The sequence below is a fragment of the Pseudorca crassidens genome, chromosome 5 (assembly GCF_039906515.1).
Source record: "Pseudorca crassidens isolate mPseCra1 chromosome 5, mPseCra1.hap1, whole genome shotgun sequence".
Lineage (NCBI taxonomy): Eukaryota > Metazoa > Chordata > Mammalia > Artiodactyla > Delphinidae > Pseudorca > Pseudorca crassidens.
Window position 1 is genome coordinate 122,214,711 of NC_090300.1, and position 17,860 is coordinate 122,232,570.

The 17,860-nt window shown below is 33.1% G+C and overlaps 1 long non-coding RNA gene across 2 annotated transcripts in view; it reads left to right on the top strand.

Moving 5' to 3' along the window:
* Positions 1-17,860, top strand: part of LOC137225334 (uncharacterized) — a 602,240-nt gene that overhangs the window by 226,587 nt on the left and 357,793 nt on the right. The window contains exon 3 of one of the 2 annotated variants that reach the window (XR_010943792.1): positions 4,963-5,011. The exons of the other annotated variant lie outside the window; for it this stretch is intronic. This is a non-coding gene — a long non-coding RNA (uncharacterized lncRNA). The remainder of the gene's footprint in view (positions 1-4,962; positions 5,012-17,860) is intronic. 2 annotated transcript variants of the gene reach the window in all.

Below are 17,860 nucleotides of genomic sequence, written 5' to 3' on the forward strand. Positions count from 1 at the left end.
TGGGGTCACTCATCATCCTCCTTGATTTGCTTTATGGCACTTTTCATTACCTTAACTTACTTTCTTCTTGTATTTACTTATATATTGTATGTCTCTTGAGTCAATAAGATTTTATTAGTTCATTATGTGACATGACAGTGTGATATGAACTGGTGATAGGAACATAGAATCTGAACCAATGTGTATGTCCTTAAGGAGACAGACAGTAATAAATATTGATAATAATATCTATATTTGTGTATAAATATCAGGTGTTTAAAAAGAAGAATGTGCTACAAAGAATAGAGCAAGCTGAAGGATTAAACAGGAAAAGTTGTTATGCCATTCTGTGTTACACAGATACTCAGGGCAGGGTCCCGATTAGGTGCTACTTATTCAACGACCGGAAGGAAGTAAGGGAGCGAGACAAGAACACATGTAGGCAAAAAGGGTTCCAAGCAGTGAGAAGTGAAAGTGTTTTTTTGTCTCTCTCTCACTCTTCCTTTTTTTCCTTCCTCCCTCCCTCCCTCCCTTCCTCCCTCCCTCTTTCTTTCCTCCCTCTTTTCTTCCTCTTCCTGCTACTTTTCTCTTCCTTCTTCTTCATTTCTTCCCTGCTTACTTTCGTGTCTGCCTTCCTTCCTCTTTCTCTTCTTTCTCCTCCTTCCTTTCTTCCTTGCTTGCTTTTCTTCTTTCCTTCCTTCATCTGTCCTTCCCTCCTTCATTGTTTTCTTTCTTTCTCTCCTTCCTTCTTTCTTTCCCTTTCTTTTATAACATTATAACTACGTATTTGTTGTTTATAAATAAAGTTGTTGAGAAACATTTACCAGCACGTCTCTGAGGAGCCATTTGAAGATCATTGCAGCAGTCCCAGTGAGAGATGATGGTGGCTTAGACCAGGGTGGTAGTGAAGGAAGACATAGGAAGTGGGCAGGTTCTGGAAGCAATCTTCAAAGGAAGCACTGACAAACAGCTTTGCTGAATGATTGAGAAAATGGTTGAGAAAATGATGCACCAAGGGTGCCTTCTGGGTTTTTAACCTAAGTAATCAAAAGTATAGCTGCCATGGATTGAAATGGAAATGGCTTCAAGAAGAACAGTTTTGGGAGTGAGTGTGAATAATTTGGTTTTGCGCACATAAAGATTGAGATGTTTATTAGGTCCATCCAAATGGAGGTGTCTTGTAGAAAGTTGGATATTTGAGTCTGACACTCAGGAAAGGAATCTGGATTAAAGATATCAATTTGAGTATTATCTGTAAAGAGAATGGTATCCCCCCGTTCTTCATAATCTAAATGGGGACTATTTGCATATCAGTTTTTCAAGGTTTTCATGCAGAGTAGAAAAGCCATGTCATTACATAGCTATTGCATCTTGTTGAGACTGCTGAGTCAGATGTTCTCTTGATACATTTGTTTTATACTATAATGTCAGCAACTAAGTAAAATTTGCTATGAATTGATTGAAGCCCTATTTGCTTTTTTCCCAATTCAATTTCATACTTATGCTTCTTGCTTCTTAGAACTGATCAACTATAGTCATCACTTCTCAAAATCTGGTTCCAGGACTCAGAACTGCCTGCATCAGAATTAAATGGGTCTATTTTAAAATGTAGAATCCTGCACTCAAATACTAAGTCATATTAGTCCAGCGGCCTAGGAATCTGCATTGTTATTAGCATGCAGATGAAGATTTAGCCACTCCTGCTATAGTGTGTAAATAAAAGTATAGTATCTTTTTAATCTTTTTTTAGACTCTCTCACTGCAAAAATTTTTTTAATGTTTTTTATATTAAACCTGCCCACTCATATTCTAGGTTGCTTAGATTAGAATAGAATTGATTTCAATCATAAAGATTAAATCATTAGTTAAGCAACTTAATAGCAAAACTAAATTTAATCATTCCTTCTTTTTTCTTTCAAAAAGTGTAATTTTAGGATATACTGCAGCTTTAGGATATACTATTCAGACAAAAACTTGGTTTCAATGGTAGATATTGAATTGCTGTGGTAATTTTAAAGGGTTGTTAAATATTTCTGATCCTCCCTTGTTCTGGGCACATAACAGAATTGTATTGCATTTCCTAAACCCCTTGTGATTTAAGTGTGCACAGAAAAGGAGTAGAGGCCAATAAGTATTATACTTAGTGCCAGAACATTTAATAGCCAGTGTTCCTTTATCCTTCTCGTATCTTTCCCTGTACTTGAGATGGAGGCTGCCCTGTTATCCTACTTACCTGAGTTACTACAATTAGCAGAAGCTCATCTGCTAACCTGCAATAGCACAGTGTGAATGGGAAATGCAACTTTGCAATTTTAAGCCACTAGGATGGGGATTGATTACCGCAGCACAATCTACTTTCTCTAGCAGAACTGAGTTACTTGGGCATGAGTTATCTCCCATTCAATAGGCTGATATTGTGAATTGACTTAAGCTAATTTATTCTTCAACAATTGTCAGGGATTTTTGCCAGTATACATCTCTTCTCTTATAACTATGATACCACAGAGTTTATTTAAAAAACAAACAAAAACCAAAGTAAGTTACAAACCAATTTCTGCAAATGTACACACTTTTATTAACAGTCAGGTACAAAATCCATCAAACAGCCCGTTCCAATAATCTGGGGGTGGTTTCCCCTTGTCCTTTTCAGCATGTCATCCAGCACACAGTAGGAAAAGTTCGCTGATGCACGACACAACATATTCTGGTGTCAGGAGAATGAGCCTTGTAGTAGTACCCAGGTGACGGAGTCACCTTCTAAGTTAAGGGATGGGTAACAAATTAAATAGGATTCTAAATCTAGGGTGTCAAAGATTTTAGCCTCTTGGCCTTATACTGGCACTTTTATACTTTGCTCACAATGAGGAGATGATTACCCAGTTCTAGCCAGTCATACATCTTGATCACCATTGTCTCACCAGTGAAAAATTGTCAAAACTTTCCGTAAATCACCAACCCCCCACGTATAATTTCACAGAGCAATATTTGGAAATTCCAAGCATTTGTCACAGTTACCCCTGGAGTGCAAACTATAGATTAGACACTTTAAATCTTAACCAACTTGAGAATGATTCCCTAACTAGAATTCTTCAAATCTTAACTAATTTTTCTAGTTTGTAAATTAAAGGCAAACTAATGTACTTCATACCATACTTACTGGAGCATTTTAAAGTAAATTACAGGCACCAATAGAATTAATTATGGATTTTAGTTTTTCCCCCCCATGTTCTACTAAGAGTACAAAAAACATAAAACTGACCAGAAGCGTACAGTATTTTACTTAACAAATGTAAATCTATTAGTACATGATTTTTAATAGTTTACGTTAGACTTTCCCAATATTTTTGTTATTCATCTTGGTTCCAAACAGATTAAGAATTATTTGTAGTTATTTAAATGAAAAATATATAATTAAACTGTTTACATATTGTGTAGAGTTTTTTAAACAAAAAATAGACTACATTGACTTAATATGAAAATCTTGAAATATTGGGTTATAAATTTAGATTCTGCTGCCTTCCTTCTGCATGCTCATGGTCTGGAAAGGAGACTAGCCTCCTTAATGTTTTAGTTTCCAAATATTTTGCCAACTATGAATGAACTAGGTCAAAGGTGGAAAGCATTCTTTCTACAGCCTACATGAATATTCTGCTGTTTGAAAAACTGGACTAGCCCATCAATCATGTTAATACTGTAGATTCTCACAGAGTTGAAATATAGCCTGTAAAACCTTATCTTATGTAAGCATATGTTTTCCAAAATCTTCAGCTCATTTCAAATTATTTTAGTTACTGCTATGAATAAATAATTTCTGGATGCCTAGGACAGCAAATAATATTGGTAAGAAAATTAATTGTAAATAGAACATATAAAATGACTTATTTTAAAACACTTCTAAAAAACTTAGAATAGTTTTAAATATTAAACTTTTAGACATTAGACTTATTTTTGATGATATATTTTAATATTAACATTTAAAAATAAAACTGTATTTAAAATGTAGCATTCTACTAATAACCCCTGTGATTCAAAAAAACATTTTTAGTATAGAATTAGAAATATTAAACAAGTTAATTGGTGGTGTTTTGCAGGTTCACCCATATGACAATCTTTTGTCTCTAAAATATTTGTGGTATTTTGGAAACAACTATAACAATAAAAATAGCAAGAGCACAATTTGACTTCAAAGTCAATTTATGTATACTTAACTTTGGCTGGACCTGTTTAATATTTTTGCTAACTTTAATCCCTGTGAATTTTGATGTTTGGAAGTCGTACATTTCCAAATTTATTTATTTATTTATTTAATAAAAAACATTTTAATGATTAATGTTTAAACATTATTTAACATTGTGGGTATATCCAGATGAGCTAAAGCACACTTTGACTGCACACTATTGAATGTTATAGTTTCTGTATTGAAATATGTAAAGACATTCACAAACTAGTACCTAGGAAGACATGCATTTAAGCAGACCTACAATGAATTGGATTGATTATTCCTAGCAACGTACTTTATTGATATTATTGATATTGTTATTGTGCAGTAATTTTTATGGAATCCAAGAGGATGACTACTTTTCTATAGGGAAGGTGGTTCCAGTTGACAGCATGTAAACTGCAATATTTAAATTTTTTAAACTCCCATTTATAAAAAGACATTTTGGCTTTAAGATTTTTTTAAATAAGTGTAAATTGAACACTTCGTATGTTAGTTCAGGGAAATTTTTTAAATTTCAGTTTTGTTGAGGTATAATTGACATAAAATTATAAGATATTTAAGATATACATCATGATGATTTGATATGTGTATACACTGTAGGATTTCCCCATCTAGTTGATAAACACATCCATCTCCTCACATATTTATCTCATATTTATTTATTTATTCTTTGGTGAGAACATTTAAATTGTGCTATCTTAGCAAAGTTCATGGGAAGTTTTAATGATGACCATATCCTCCTTTATTCATTTTCCTTTCAGGTTATTGATCATTAAAATGCCATTGTAAAGGGATGACTCAGAAATAACAGTAAGTTGAAAGACATATCATTTTAATATTGTACTATAACATATCATACCATATGTGATGACTTTTTTCCTTCTAATTTTGTACACTAGTGTAGGGCATAGAATGTGACAAGAACCCCTAGACCTTAAAGTATATTTTTCTGTGAAACCAAAATATTTTTTAACTAAACTCTGCTGGTCAGTAATTTTTGGATTTGGCAAGTTTCAGTGCAGTCCTGTTTTTGAGAAAAGTCAACAAAAGTATTTCCCTTCTAATTCAATATTCTTTTTTCCCTTAAACAGTTTTTCCTTTTGGTGCAAATACTTATGAACTCAGTATTTTGACAGTAACAATAATATATTCTGTTTTGTTTTTTTTTTTTTTTTTTGCTGTACTGAAAGTAATGTTTATGCTGGATTTAAACTTTTGTCAGACAGATCTACTTATTAAACCAAATGAAATAGGTATGATAAGAACGCTTTCTTTGTTTTATTGAATTACATGAGCCTTGTTAGTAATACACTTACATCTAATATTTATATATTACCATTGCTGTTTCAAGCTATGAATCTTAATGTTTCATGTTTTAATAAACTATTTTGATCAGCCACATATTTTCTTCTGAAATGGACATACATCATATGCAATGGACTGGAGGAATTATTTTGCCTTTTCTCATGATTCATTAGAATAAATAAAAATTTCTGTTCTGGAAGAATTATCAACCAATACTTTAATGAAGTGCTATTTTAATGCAACAGATTTACTTCCTCTCCTGACATTAAGATATACTTTTTTGCTTATAACATTTACTACCCAAAGATAGCTGATACAAAAAAATACTGAATAAAGATAGCCTCAGGAATAAAACACAGGAAAATAATGTTAAATTAAAAACGACTTGTGAATTAAAATATACATATATGTGTGTATTCACATACAAATACACACGCATAGAGATATATAATAATATATCATCATATATTTACAGGTATGTAATTATATATTATGTAAGTATATAATAATATATAATTGATTTAAATAAATTATATAAGTATATATAAGTAAATTATGTAAGTATATATAAATATTTAAATCTATATAATTATACAGATAGATAATTGTAAAAGCAATATGTAGTAAAACTCAAAGCAGATTCATGTAAGAGAAAGTTGCTAACCCTTTCCACTTCTCGGTCTCCCTCCTGTCCCTGGGGTAGCCAATGCCAAAGCTGGTGTGTGTTCCTCTACCTCACTCCTGTGAGCTTCCCCACGCTCAGAAAGCACAGATGCACATTTTTATGTCTTTTTTATCAGAAAGGTTTATTTTTTCTTTTATTGTTTGTTTTTATAAACAAACTACCAAGAACATTGCTCTTTAGCTTGTTTTTTCAAAGTTGTCCCTTTAAGTTAATATATGTAATATTCCATATTATGGTGCACTAACTTTTAGTTAAAGAAAATAAAAATCTGGATGTTTAGTGTCCTCCTTCTATCACAGCCCTAGATTAGAAGGCATAGATACTGCCATAAATGGCAAATCTCACTGATATTTTAACTCCAAAACAGATAGCCAAATGAAAATGACTTGAGGCCTATATTAGAGCAGGATATCAAGATTTAAGAAGCGAATAGTTATTCAGTAAACAATGAGTTCTTGAACTGATTTATTGTACATGTGATCTGGTGTTATCCATCTCCAACAATATATGATCCCCAAAGCAGAATACATGCTGCTTTGCTATGATGTAATGGTTGCATTCTTCAGACACTACATTTGATGAAAAAAAAAAAAATCACAATATAAAACCATGTTTCAGTAGAAAGAAATGAGTTAGGGAATGGATTTGCTAATTTTACTAACTTCCATCGGTGGTTTAAATTCAGGATTCTCTTTATATCAAGATTAGGCATAATGAAGAGAGCAAAAATAAATTAAGCCATGGACTTATATAAATGAACATAAATTTAAAAAAACATAATAATATCTGAGAGTAAATAACTTTACTTATATAAAACACAATTAGCAATTTTGTTTAGAATGGCACAGGTCATCAGAAAGCTATATATATATATATCATATAAAATATCATAATACATGTCATATATATTCATCATTTTTATACATTACATATCTGCTGATGATACTGATGTTATACTGATGTTATGTCTATTATATACTTATTTATTTTTATATATTATACTGATATAGTATACTCACCATGCTGATAGGTGCATCTGACTTTGCCCCCTTAAATTTTGTGTAGAAAAGATATTTTTATTTTACAAAATTTAAATACTAACACAACAGCATTACAAAGCTAGAATGTGCATTTAAGAAGTTTCTTAACTAACAAGTTTTTAAAAGTCTCTACGTAAGGGTGTGTTGTGTGTGTGAGTGTGTGTTCATCATTGAGCCTAGATTTGGAGCTAACAGTGTGGGTCAGGCAGTTTAAGCCCAGCCGACTGTGAAGAGAAACTTGATAAGAGTGATTCAATTCAATCCATCAATGTTTACTGAGCACTTACTATGCACTAGGTAATCTTCTAAATGGTAGAGTTACAGTAGTGAACACAAGTTCAGGCAAGCATAGCTTTTACATTCTAGTGGTAGTGATGGGGCAGAAGGGGGGCAGGCATTAAACCAACAACCAAATAAAAAAAATGTTATACTGTTTTTGATAGTGTCAAATAATGGGAAGAAAAATAAAGTTGGGTGGGAGGTCAGGGAGAGGATATCTTCTATTTTAGGTTGGGGAAGGCTTTTCTGAGTTGGTAGCATCTGAGGAGAGACTTGAAAAAGTGACGGAGTACGCTTACCATAAGTTTTCTGGGAAACAGCATCTCAGGCAGAGGGAAGAGTCAGAATTAAGTTCCCAAGGAAAGAGGATTGTTTTTGGAGAGCACTGTCTCCAAGGAGAGAGCACATATTTGAGCAATACCAATGAGGCCAATGGGATGGGGCAAAGTCTTGTAAGCTCTTGTGGCCATGTTAAGAATATTGGGGTTTTCTTCTAGTCAAATGGGAAGCTGTTTTGATCAGAGATGTGAATTGACTTACATTTTTAAGAGTGTGCTTTGCTCTGTGAAGAATAGCCTGAGCGAAGGGTGGGAAATCATTTAAACACTTACAGTACTTCGAAAGAGTGGACTTATATCCACTTGGTGCTTTTAAACAGAATGATCTGAATACCATAATGTTTGATTTACACTGTATTTCGTATTCATAATAGAATAGAATAATATTTGTAAAATCTTTAAAACAATATTGGCATACAGTAAGTTCTATGTAAATACTCTTATCTTCATCCTCTTTGTCATCATCATCATTACTGCCATGATCAAAAGGCATAATAGATGCCCTTAGGGAAAATGATAGTTCCCTCCAATGTTTTTACAAGTATGACCCTCTATTCCTCACTAGAATCAAACAGAAAGGATTTTGGGGTGTACTATACCACACAGAATTGTTTAAGAATAATATGTATAACATCCAATACTTTATATTCATTTTGAATTTACCTCGTAAATTATAGCTAAAACCTCATTTTTTAAAATAACAGCTAAAATAAACCTGCTTGCATTATTTCTATTTACATTTTAAAAATTAAGTCTTAAACTTTTATGAAAATATCATCTGAAAACCTAAATATGTACATTCATTCTAAGCTGACTTTTTTGAGCACCAGTTAATTCTTAGATATGACTGTCTTCTGTGTATTGATGTTTTGTATAATTTTTTTCACTACTTGGCCTAAATTGATATAGATGACACACATACATACACAACCTGCATAACATTAGCTGTACACGTTAAAATCCAAGGCTTAGTATGTGGAGAGAAGCATAGTATCAAAAATAATATTTTTGTTTCTTCTTCAACTTATTAGTTCTTTAGTTTCCTGAGGACTGCTTTTTAACAAAGGGTACACAAATCTGTTTTGTGTGGTTTTTAAATTTTTGGTGCGTAATTTTTTTGTTTTGTTCTTTGGGTGGGCTTTGTTTGTTTGTTTGTTTTAAACTGGAAACATGATGAATAGTGCTAATTTTAACTTGAGTTTCAAACACTCACTGAGTGATATTTTAAGACCTACACCTTTGATATGGTAACAAAATAAACAAACAAAACAGGCCAATAAGCCAAATGGAGAAATGCTGGTACAGATAAAATGTTTTAGTTTTCTGATCTAGGTCTGGCAACCCAATTTATATACTTTAGAAACTTAGGTATATTTACCTATCCTGGTGTGTAAATAAACTGGATAATTGCAATATAGTCCACATTTTGTACATTAAACTAGAAGAAAAAAACATGGAACATATAAAATCATAAAAGATATTAGTAATGCTCAGAAATATAAACTAACGCTAGGAGTATGTCTTTTAGTAAACATTTCCGATTTAATGATATATAAATTTGCATACCTAAGGCCAGATCTGAAATAGTCTAATGGTGAAATTCAATCTGGTTTCAGCTAACTTACATATGATTAACTAATAAAAGTTGACACTGAGCTCACTTTGTATTTTAACTATAAAACGTATGTTGCAAAAGTTAGTGTGACATATGTCAAACCCCTCAAAATATATGTATCAATATTTACATAGTATTCCTTCATAAATCTTTATGGAATGATCTTGAAATTAAATTACTGGTCTTTAGAAAGTTAATAGGACAATATCTAAACAGAGTTGAGATCTCAGACATAAAAACATAAGTTCTGATCTATTTGCCTTTGGCCTAGCACCAAAGTACCTTCTGAAAGAGTCACCATAGAAAGCTGTTTGTGTGTCTTTTCATCCTGCTACCAAGTAAGCATACATAGCTCAGTTGATGTCTAGAAGCTGTTAGATTGTGCAAGCAAAGACAAGGGTTCTGCTTTTCTTGCTAACAGTATAAGTTGCCATTGTTTAACCTCTAGATCTGGCCCTGGAAGAGAGTTTGGTCATCAGTACTCAATCTGGGGAAAAAAAGGGCAGAGTAGTGGTGGGAGAGGGCTATACAGAGAAAGAAGGCAAAGGCTCAAGTGAGCGCCAGCTGCAAGAAAAGAATTAGCCTCTGTGACAGGAAGCATCAGATCCTGAGCACCCATCTTGGGCTGTGTGTACATCCAGTGTTTAAATAGAAGATTTTTTTTCATACTACATAGTACCTAAATGGGAACCAACTATAGTAGTCTGGATGACCAAAGGAACCAAATTTAAAAAGAAAAATTAAAAATCCTGCCTTTGTAAGACTCTTATGGAGATCCCAGTTTGGTCTTCAAACAGGCCCGTTCCTCAGGAATTTTCAATGATATATCTGACTAGTCTTGTTTTTCACTATGTGGGGTTGCATAAAACCTAACTAACTCCCAGTAGATGCAGCTTCACTCTGTGAGGAAGCAAGGAAGCAATCTAGAGCAGGGCTCTATGCAAAGTGCGCCACTGGGCAGGCCCTTTGCCTATCAGAACTGTCTAATACTAATCAGAAAACATATAAGAATTGATAGTAAGCATTAGAAATTTTTATAAAGATTTGACAGAAGTATTTTGTGTCTGTTGACTCAAATAATAGCATATGCATGTTTTAATGTTTTATAATTTAATTTTCCCAGATACTCATTTTATTGTCCATGACTATTTGGGAAAAACAGCTGTCTGGCTCTTCACCACAGTTACTTAGAGAAGCACTGGGCTAGCACTTGCAGTTTAACACAGATCATTACAGGACAAGTCTGAAGAATAGTAAGATCTGTTGTACATCTACTTCCTTGAAGCATCAGGACTAAAATGAGGCTGCATAATTGTATCCCCAAAGGACTTTATCTTTTTTTTTTTGAAGTTTAGAATTTTATTTATTTTTTTATACAGCAGGTTCTTATTAATTATCCATTTTATACATATTAGGGACTTTATCTTTTGATTAATGAAATCCTTCCTTTCCTTAAGATAATTGTTAAATATTTATGTGAAAACATTCTGAATGCAAGAAGTCATATTTAAACACTAAATAAAATGCCAATAGAATTGCATTTATAAAATCCTATTATCATTTTACTATAAACCCATTTTTTCTCCTTGCTGTTATTGTTTCACTTCATAATATGGTATTTGCATATGATGTTCTTCAAATATTCAGTAGCAAAAAACTTAGTAAAATATGAATCTATCAACCCAATATGTGATTTCTCATGAAAATCTTGAATTTCTGCATTTAAAAATTATACACACATAGTCTTTGATAGAGAAAAAAATAGATCAAAACTCCTTAAAAACTAGAAGAGTAAAATGAGTTATTGACAGTTATGCTAACAAAGTATCTTATTTTAGCAACCACCTGTCTATTTTCAAACACTTAGCTGTAGAAATCATTCATAATAGCTGATTCTTATAGCTGGGGTAAGAGTTATGCAAACAAGACTGCTTTTAATCTTGAAAAACAAACATAACGAAATTTAAACATAGACATCAATAGAGAAAAGTATTCTCAAATTTGTCACTAAGTCATTGCTCCCTATATTAAGCCCAGCAATGCCCGAAACCCTAACACAAAGAGTCACTGTCTGCTGTGCGTGTGGCAAGCTTGCAGTCGCTTTATACAATGTATTATTAAGTTGCCGTTGCTGCCACCTAGTGGGAAGAAATAGTACCTGTCATGTGTAAATCCTAAAGTTCTAGGAGGAAAGGGAAGGCCACTGTTTGTGATTTGTCTATATCCTAAGAAGTAAAATAGCAAACTGGAAGACACAGTCTCATGGATATTGAAACATAATAGACTCCTATTCACTGAATAAGTTAAAGAGGTTTGTGGGGAGAAAAAATGGTGGGTAGGGACGCATGCATCTGTAAGATTCATTTTGGAACCAAAATTAAATATAAAATGTTATTTCTCACTGAATGCAGTGAGGTCATCTGAACCAAGGCATTTTTATTACTTGTACACTTATTTTAATTTTACCTATTGAAATGTAAATTAATTGCATATGCTCATTAAGTCTTGAAAATGAATACAGTTGAGATTTGCTCTTCTCAAACTTTAAGGTACATACCAAAGCATCTGGGAATCTTGTTACAACGCAGATTCAGACTCTGTTGGCCTGGGGGTAGGGCCTGAAATTCTGCGTTTCTAACAGCCCTCAGGTGATGCCCACCTTGCTGTTTACGATCAGGCTATACTTTGAGCAGTGATAGCCATTGAGTAGTTTCTCAAAGGGGAAGAGTTCAGAAATGAAGCAAGTTCCCCACAGAGTATACTTCACTGTCTATTATCTTGTTACAATGTAGTAGAGCAGCTCATTCAACAACCTAAAGAGTCAAATTGCCAGATTCATTTCTTGACATTGTTGCTTACCTACTATGTATGTAACCTTGGGCGAGACACATCTCTAAGCCTCCATTCACCATCTGTAAAATAAAAAGCATTCATACTAGCACCCCATGGTGCTCATAAGGAATAAATGAGCTAAAAAATAATCTCATAATGAGCCATATGAAATTGCCATTTTTATAGATAAAAAACAAGCATCCGACAATTTTATACAGTTAACACCAAATATTGCTTAACTATTTTATGTATAGTAGTTTGTATCTATTAATCCTATAATCTCCCATCCCCCTGTGGTAACAATAAGTTTGTTTTCTACATATGTGAGTCTGTTTCTGTTTTGAATATAGATGGATAGACAATAAGGATCTACTGTATAGCACAAGGAATTATATTCAGTATCATGTAATAACCTATAATGGAATATAATCTGCAAAAAAAAAAAAAACACCTGAATTACTATGCTGTACTCCTGAAACCTATGCAATATTGTAAATCAACTATACTTCAATTTTAAAAAAAAACAGAAAAACTAAATATATAAATTATGTAACATAATGTCTAGCACCCAGTGGCCAATAAATGTTAGTATCAGCAACAAGTATCAGAGAGTACATTTATGGACACCTGAATATATTCACACCCTAAAAAGTTTAATTCAATAAAAAGAGAATTTTGAAATTTCCGTAAAAGAAGCCTGATATAAATCTGTGAAAGGTGTTATCTTGAGGTTTCATCCAAGGATAAAATAAATTCGTGAATTATTCTGTAAGGAAATCCAGTTGAGTATGGTAAACAGAAAGAATTGCTCTAGATAAAGAAGTATTGGGATTATTTACCTTTGCCTTTTTGTATTACCTGGAGCCAAGCCTAGAATGGAAGGTAATGCATTTATTTTTTAGAGCAGTTTTAGGTTCACAGAAAAATTGAGAGGAAGGTATAGAAAGTTCCCATATGCCCCCGACCCTCACACATGCATAGCCCCCCATTTTCCATTCCCACATCAGAATGGTACATTTGCTGTTGTGCCTCCATTGCCACATCATTATAAGACAAAGCCCATAGTTTATATTAGTGTTTACTCTTGGTGCCGTGCATTCTCTAGGTTTGGACAAATGTATAATGACCTGAATCCACCATTATAATATCATACAGAATCATTTCACTATCCTAAAAGTCCTCAGTACTCCACCTTAACTCCTTGGAAATCATTGATCTCTTTTTTGTCTCCATAGTTTTGTCTTTTCCAGAATGTCATATATGTAGTTGGAGTCATACAGTATGCAACCTTTTCAGATGGGCCTCTTACACAGAGAAATATATATATATATATATTTTTTTATGGCTTCATAGCTCATTTCTGTTTAGCACTGAATAATAGTCTATTGACTGGATGTACCACAGTTTATTTATCTGGGTAATGTACTTTTATTCAACATCAAATTCATATCATGTGGCACATATACATAAACTGTGAGGACAAAAAGGGCAAAGATTTAATATTTAATTTAAATGTAATAATATTATAAGCCTATTGTGGGGAAAATAGGCCATGAAAATACCTATTGTTTTCTAAGTTATTAGAGCAAATCATATTTTACGTATTTGAATTCTCTGTCATGTCTTTCTTATGCTATAAATATTTTACATGATTTAATAAGGTATGTTACATTCCTTAGTTGTATGCCAAATTATAATAATATGTGGTAAATAATTCATATTTATAAAGTTTTGCTCCAAAAATAAGAAGATTTTAGCATTGTGATTGGATAAAAGGACAATAACTTCTATCCATTTGGATTGAAAACAGTTCTACTTTCTTTTGAGCAAAGCTAGTGTCATTGCTTATACAAGTAGATATTTCCTAATTTTGACCCTCAGGTTTTAGGATTGCCTGAAGTTTATTTATTTTGGCTTTTATAAAGTATTGTTGGTAAACTTCAGAGAAGCATGTAAAGAATTTAAAAATTTAAAATTTTAAGTTAGAGTCAGATGTTATTAACTTAAATTGATGTTAACAGGTGTTGATTTATATATGCTATCAAGCGAGAGGTAACGTATTTTAATTTTCTTCCTGAAAATTCCCTTTCTCTAAAATTTGAGAATTTGAAATCTTTTCAACCTTTTAATGTATAGAAAAGATGAGTTATAAATCCAGTTTTATAATGAAAATAATTTCTATTACCATGGAGTTTAAAGACTAATGTTCTAAGTTGCAAAGACAGTGGCAAGAAGAATGTAAGCCAGTGTAATCTATTCAGTGTGGACTGCCTAATGCAGTTAAAGAATAAAATTATTAGACTGTATTTATTGGATGATGAAATTCAAGTGGATGTTATATAAAAAGATCAGGGGATTACTGAATTCTATTCCCCAAAGATGCAATACCATTTTTCTGTTGTAGAAAAAAAAAAAAAAGGTTAACATATTCTGGATACAAGAATATGTTACAAGCATACAACATGTTTTCAAAAGAATTGAAAGCAGGAACTTGAACAGGTATTTGTTTACCTATGTTCACAGCAGCATTATTCACAATAGCTAAAATGTGGAAGCAATCCAAATGTTCATTGATGAATGTGTGGAAAAACAAAATGTGTATATGCATATGCTGGAATAGACTTAGAAAGGAATGAAATTCTGATACATACTATAGCACGGAGGATCCTTATTTCCTATGCTAAGTGAAATAAGCCAGACACAGAAGGACAGATATTGTATGATTCCAATCGTATGAGGTATCTAAGATAGTCAAATACATAAATAAAGACAAAGTAGACAGTGGTTACTAGTGGCTGGAGGAATGAGGAAATGGGGAGTTATTGTTTAATGGTTACAGAGTTTCAGTTTGGGATGATGGAAAAGGTCTGGAGATATGCAGTGGTGTTGGTTGCACAACAATGTGAATATACTTAATGCCACTGAACTGTATATTTAAAATGTCAAATTCTATAATATTATGTTTATTTTAGCACAAAAAAAAATTCTAGAAAAGGCTATCAAACTCCCAGGCATCATACTGCATAAAAATATTTTTTAGGGACCATACAATTAATCAAAAAAGAAAAATAATTAGTCTGGCCTCATACCTGTACTCCTAAACTTGCATGGGAATTTATGTTTGCCACATCTTAAGTTTTTTTAAAAAGCAAGTGATTTGGTGAATTACTGTTAGGTTTGTCTACAAAAGTCAAGCTTCTTTAGTCTGCTAGGATAAAGAATTAGAGTGAATATAATCACACACAAAAAGAAATGTGGAAAGTAAGGTAAGCAAGCATCTATCTGTATCCCCTCAGGCAATGTTAATTAGCACTCAGTGTCTTAGTTTCCTCTTTATAAAATTGGTCATTGTGGGAATTACAGGAGAATTAAAGGTACCTATCATCGTCTTAGACACAGAGTAAGTTCTCAATGATGGGTGGTTATCATTGGTTTTTCTCTGTTGTGATTGTTGTTGTTGCTTGAGCTTTCAAGATGTAAAGTTATAAATTTGATATAAATAACAAAATTTCAACTAAACACTGTTCTATAAATATGTGGAGTATGGAGGCATAAAATTGAGCTTTACGACCATACAAATATGTTAAAATAGATTAGAAACTAGTATAAATGCTAGAGGGTCACACCTGCCCTTTCCCACACCCCCCAGTACTATTAGAGAAAGAGAATTAATAATAGTATCACCAAAATAGTCTATACAAGCATTTTCAGCTTACCAAACACTTTCATATGTGACTTCACCTTCACATCAACCCATCCAAAATTCCTATGACAAAAAGTTTAAAAATCCTAAAACAGAGATTGTGACTGGCAAAGTCACAAAGTAATGACACGAAGTCCAAGTCCAGCCCCTTCCTTCATGCCTTGCTGCATATTGCAGAGTTAGGCATGGATCAAGTATTGGACATCTTACGCTTTCATCATATTGGATTCTTAATCCATGTGTTTATTCAAGAAAAAAAATGGTGACGAAGAATACATTAATCCACAACTTACAGTGTCTTCAGTCAGAAATTCTTGGACATAGGTGCTCAAGTCAATTGATAGTCATACTTTTTTCTTAACATCTTTATTGGAGTATAATTGCTTTACAATGTTGTGTTAGTTTCTGCTGTACAACAAAGTGAATCAGCTGAACATATACATATATCCCCATATCTCCTCCCTCTTGAGCCTCCCTATCTCACCCCTCTAGGTGGTCACAAAGTACCCAGCTGATCTCCCTGTGCTATGCAGCTGCTTCCCACTAGCTAGCTATTTTACATTTGGTAGTGTACATGTGTCCATGCCACTTTCTCACTTCGTCCAAGCTTACCCTTCCCCCTCCCCATGTCCTCAAGTCCTTTCTCTACATCTGCATCTTTATTCCTGTCCTGCCCCTAGGTTCATCAGAACCTTTTTTTTTTTTTTTTTTTAGATTCCATATATATGTGTTAGCATATGGTATTTGTTTTTCTCTTTCTGATTTACCTCACTCTGTATGACAGACTCTAGGTCCATCCACGTCACTACAAATAACTCAATATCATTTCTTTTTATGGCTTAGTAATATTCCATTGTATATATGTGCCACATCTTCTTTATCCATTCATCTGTCGATGGACACTTAGGTTGCTTCCGTGTCCTGACTATTGTAAATAGAGCTGCAATGAACATTGTGGTACATGACTCTTTTTGAATTATGGTTTTCTCAGGGTATATGCCCAGTAGTGGGAGTGCTGGGTCATATGGTAGTTCTATTTTTAGTTTTTTAAGGAACCTCCATACTGTTCTCCATAGTGGCTGTATCAATTTACATTCCTACCAACAATGCAGGAGAGTTCCCTTTTCTCCACACCCTCTCCAGCATTTATTGTTTGTAGGTTTTTTGATGATGGCCATTCTTTTCTTCAGCAGCCTCAGTTTTGACGTTCCTATGGGGCAGATACTCTAAATTTCTGTAGAAATTTAGATAGAATAATTTTTATCCTTAAGTCTTAAAGAGTATCAGTAATAAATCTGGTAGCAGGAGTTGAACTGCATACCTCTTACAATGCTACCATGGAGAGACTTAACCATGCTTACACAATTTTTCATACCTCCTTTTTAAATTTTTTCTATGCACATATATTTTCCTCATACAAATTTGTTTATACAGTCCATTAATTGTCTTCCTATTCCAGTTACCTAAATTTCAGTAGATTTTTTGTTTCTGTTTACCAACATTTTGCTTTGTGGAGGTGTATGTAGATATTTACTCCCATGGCTCCTTCTGAAATTATCCATGTTTGGTCAGTGCTCTGAGCTAAAACTCTGATCGTTAGCCTTACTTCACTTTAGAAAACAGATTGGTTTGGTTTTATGTGGAAACATTGTATAATTGGATTGCTGTGTTAATATAACATTACTACAGAGCAATGGTTTAAGACCACATTTATTGTATAAAAGTTTATTATATTTATTTTCATTCTCTTTACAGGGTTAGAATTATTTTTTTAGTATTGGTGTATAGAGAGCATGCCCTTTGTTTTGTTAATTGCTATATGCCACTTTAAAGTTTATTATTCCCCCAAAGGAAATGGCAAC